Consider the following 4815-nt stretch of genomic DNA (forward strand, 5'->3'; position numbering starts at 1 on the left):
CTCCATTGCGCCACTCGCACGTCCCTTTACCCCTTTCCTGTGCTCGCCCCCCAGCCACCCAAGTGGCGTCGAATCGTCCCCGCCCGTCGGTGCAGGCCTATCCCTCGGCCTGGCGTCTTGAGTGGAGCCTCAATATTTAATGCGACATCTTGCGAAGCACTCTCTCGCTGCTGCTCGCCGGGCGTAAGTAGCCGCCCGGGCCGCGCTTCCGGTTTGGTTGCGGGACGAGAGGGGAGGGGGGGGGGGGGGCGCTCTCACTCCGGCGGGGCGTGGCGGGGCGGGGCGGGGCCGAGCCCCGAACGGCAGCACTTTACTTCACGTCCCTCGCGGGGCGATCAAGCCTTGAGCGAGGTGAAGCAGTACACGCTCGCGCCTCGAGCTCACGAGGCCGGCGGGGCTGCGGCGGGGAGCGAGCGGCGACAACGCGACGCGGGAAAAAAAGTAAGCCACACAATCACAATCTTTTCGAGAAAGAATACCAAAATCCTAAATAGAAACCTCTGAAATAGGTCGTGGTTTGAAGTAAATGATGGGAACTGATCGTCGTGCCGATCTATCGCTCATCGGCGAGAGCAGACCGGGCCAATCTCGCGATAAAACAGAGTCAGGGGGGGAGGTCTGGGAGGGAGAAGCGAAGAGGTCGATGCGAGAGCTCCAAGTTTATGATTCCCTAATCGCGGAAACTCTTATCCAGTGATTCGGGGGAAGTGGTTGGGGCTGTTGGCTCCCCCTCCCCCCCTCCTTCCTCGCCGTGACTGCCAGGGCAGCCGATCGCTCTTTTGTTTTCAAGACTTGGCCTGGCCTCGCGGCCGCGGTGCTTCCTCGACCTGACGGCCGCCTTGGGATTGATAGCTCTCGTGCCTTCCCTCTTCCCGCTCCACCTCGTGTGCCATACAAAAATACAATGTCCTGTTTCAAAAAGAGGTTAAATGATCAGTAAATTGATGCAGTTTACGAATAAACAGTTGTTTTCGTTGAGATACTTTCTCCGCATCCACAGCAAACAGTTTGAGCCGATATACAGAGGTTTTTCTCGATCCGTCTCATCTCCTCGTTCCATTTCTCTCTCACTACTCTCTCTCCTTTCTATCGCTCTTCCGCCGTGCCGGGAGCGCTACTCTCCTGTGGCTCCTTCTGCTCAAGTAGTCGATACACTTGGTGGAGAAGTACGGGGGAGAGGGATAGGAAAAGAGAGAGGTAAGGGAGACTTTTTTCGGGGGAAGGGGGGGAAAAAGGGGTTGGGGGTGAAAAGAATTCTACGAAAAGAAGCGACGCGTGGTTGGTGGGTGGGACGAGGACGGGGTAAGTTAAGAAGGAGCTGTCGTACGGTGTGGGGCGCCGGGGACCGCCGGGGACTACTAGCGATAAACGTAAAGTGATGGCGTCCCAGCACACGTGTGAGTCCGGGGAGGAGCCCCGTGTCACACTGGTCATACTTAGTTTAAATCGAACACAGAAGGGGGAATGAGAAAGGGGTAGGGGTAGAAAATTGTACACAATTAATGAATTTGCGTTCCAAATGCTTATACTACAGTCTTCGTTTGTACAAAATCTTGCGCAAAAATTTGTTCAAACGAAATTATAGGTTTAACTTATTATTACGTTGAGTCGAGTCTCATAGGGAGTCGCAACCACAGCTTATTGTGACCACACGTGTGACTCAACGTGTTATTAGCACAAACGTTTACACAAAAAAAATATACCAGTAGGCCTACAGTTAGCGCTGATATTATTATACTGTACTACAGTCGCGCCGAGAAGTATCGAACGACTGTCCCGGTGATATTGGTTGCAGCGGGTCAGGAGCAGTTGCCCAGGTGCCGTGCGCGCTCACTTAGCAGGATGGATTCCGTCCCCTGTGCAACTCTCTCGCTCGCTCTCTCTCTCTCTCTCTCTCTCTCGTTCCTTTTCGGAGCACAATGGGATGATGATGGGATCATCGCTATACTCCTTTCTCCTTTCATCCACGACATAAAAGGCGGCGATTAATTACGAGAGAGAGAGAGAGAGAGAGAGAGAGAGAGAGAGAGAGAGAGAGAGAGAGAGAGAGAGAACGGAGGGGGGGGGGGTAAGGGACAGATGGGGTGAAAGACAGTAATCACAAGGAGAGGGCAGCGCGAAGGGGGTCAAATCTCAGCAGGCAGCAGCCGACCGTCTCATACTGACTCCTGAACAAAATGTTGCGAGACGCGGCGAGACGGGACCTTTGGATTCGCCTGGATTTCAGTGACCAACTCAGTGGGATAAAAGACAAGCAGAGACGTCGAGCACGGAGAAAGGGGAGGGGGTTGGGCGCAATGAGTGGGGTTCAATTGCCCCTTTTCCGTTCCATCCGCAGTCTTTGTTCCCACAAAGCAATCCCCCCACCCCCTCCGTACCAACTACCGCACTAGATCGAGCTGCCCTTGCTGTTCTCGCTCGCTCTCCGCACACTCACGGTTGGTTCAGTTTCCCAAAGGCTCATCATTATCTCCGAGTCTCCCCCCCCCCCCCTTATACGCGCCATTAGCGGATCAGACCGCGGGGTAAGCATCAGTTTTGACGCTTATATTTGCTGCGATCAGGAGGACGGTGCACCCGAACCTGATTAAAAACAACACGTTCACAGCGTGGCCTGCCAGGGACGGGACGGTCTGCGCGCGGCTGGATTGTCTACCGACAACGACTGCGAGAGGTAATCGCGAAAGCTCTTTGACGCTCTTCTCTCCCTTTTTTTCCAACTCTGCGCTCCCCAATCGGTTTCGTGTGTCTAGGGCGCCCGTCCCCCCCGCTGGGACGAACACCACCCCGGGAGCCCCTGTGTCCTGCTGGCCAGGTGATCCCAGTGAGGTTCTCTCTCTTTCTTTCTCTCTCTCTCTCTCTCTCTCTCTCTCTCTCCTCTTCTCTCGCTAAGAACAACACAAACTGTGGACGAAAGCTAACCTGGCATCACGTCACATACTCAATGGAGCCAGCCAAACATTGGGAGTGCTAATTATTAATGCGACATTTTCAGCTTCAGTGACGGTTTCTGTTGCGGAGTCAGTTGGTTATGTTATTTCTTTTCTCATTTTTAGTCAAAAATCTTTAGGTAGACAGGGAGCCACGAGGGCAATATTTTAGTGGCAGGGTAACTTTTACCTCAGTAGGTCGTCGACGCGACGCGACGAGCGCGGCCTTTCTCCACCAAACGTGAGACGACTCGAACAGTTTCATGGCGTTGAATAGCGTTTGTGTCTCAGTCACTTACGCCCCATTGCCTGTACTGTCCGGCGACGCGGTGGGCGGTGACGATGGGCGGCGGTGGGCGGCGGTGGGCGGCGGTGGGCGGGCCCCTCGAGTCAATCTCTTTGATGTACCAATCAAAGCAGACCGTCTAATCAATTAGGGCGCTTCGGCCAAGATTTGATCACTCCAGTCATTCAGTCACGCAATCGCCTCGAATCATCATCCTCTATCCCTGTTGCTCTCATTCGGCGCTAATGGAGAGGGGGAGGGGGAGGAGGCGCAGCGAGCGAGGGGTAGGTGGGAAAGAGCGAGAGAGAGCTAGAAAGAGAGCCAGAAAGAGAGAGCCAGAGAGGGAGACGGGAGACAGAGAGAGGGGGGGGGGGGACAACGAACCCGCTTCCTAAACGCCCTTGAACCCGGCTGCATGAAATGAACACGACCAAAACTCGAAACAAAATCAGCACAGTATGCTCTGCATCGTGAAGAACTCTTCAAACGTTTCATATTATTGTTGGAGAAACAGTTCCAATACCATGGAGGGATTGGTTTGATGCGTAAAAAAGAAAGTTTGATAAGATATTTTTCAGAAATTACATTTTTGACGCAATGCCGAGGAATCAGCGAAGGCCAACAAAAAGAGACAGATACACAAACATTTTGTGGACCTGCCCATGTGCGGTGCTGCCATCGCCGCGATCAGTCACGATACCTTCTCATAATGGAAATGGATGTATAATGGCATGTGTGTGTTGGTTGCTTTTTCCTCCTCATTCCGCGTATGTCACCCCCACAGCAGCAGACACCCCCTCCCCACTCTCTGTAAACCTCACGCGACCTCACGCCGCCAAATCACGGGGCGTTTGACACATTATGATGGATGTCGTGGAGGAGCCACCACAATATGGCCTCCGCGTGTGTGTGAGTGTGTTAGTGTGAGAGTGATGTCCTATTATCGAGGCACCGCGTGGCTCGTGGCACACCGCAGCAGTGCTTTTGTCCCGGTGACCCTGTCCGTCCAGCGGGGCCCCTGTATGTCGCCTGCTGCTGCTGCTGCTGGACCGGTTGGTTGTCCCATTGCTCGATGCTTGTTGTTATCTTTATTCTTCCAACAAAAAAATAAGAATGTGATGTATCAAAGACGTAAACCCGTAAATGCTACGCCGTGAAAAACGTGGGTAACATACGAACAGGGAATTAATTTAAAAAGCAAACCGTTTACCCGGGGACGATGCATCGTCACACACAGTTAAAACCTTACGGATTAAAATGCCACATCCTTCGTACCTACGAAGGATTTGCTACCCACGAATCTTTCAAATCCTTCGTACCTGCGAAGGATTTGGCATTTTTAACAGTTTTGATTTTTAAGAAATTCGGTTAAAGTGTTTGGTTTAAAGAAATGTCTCAGATTAGATCATAACAAGAGCTTGTCTGGAATGTTTAGTCCGAGGTGCACTTTAGCTTTTGAAGAAAAACAAAACAATATTGCACCGATACAGCACACAAATAATGCAAAAATGGCGCGTTTCACTATAACGCACCGCAAAGGGATAAAAGTCCAAAAAAAAAAAAAAAAAAAAACGTTAACGCTAACGTGAAAGCAGATGA

This window comes from Frankliniella occidentalis, unplaced genomic scaffold (genome assembly GCF_000697945.3).
Source record: "Frankliniella occidentalis isolate FOCC.00 unplaced genomic scaffold, Focc_3.1 Scaffold210, whole genome shotgun sequence".
Classification (NCBI taxonomy): Eukaryota; Metazoa; Arthropoda; class Insecta; order Thysanoptera; family Thripidae; genus Frankliniella; species Frankliniella occidentalis.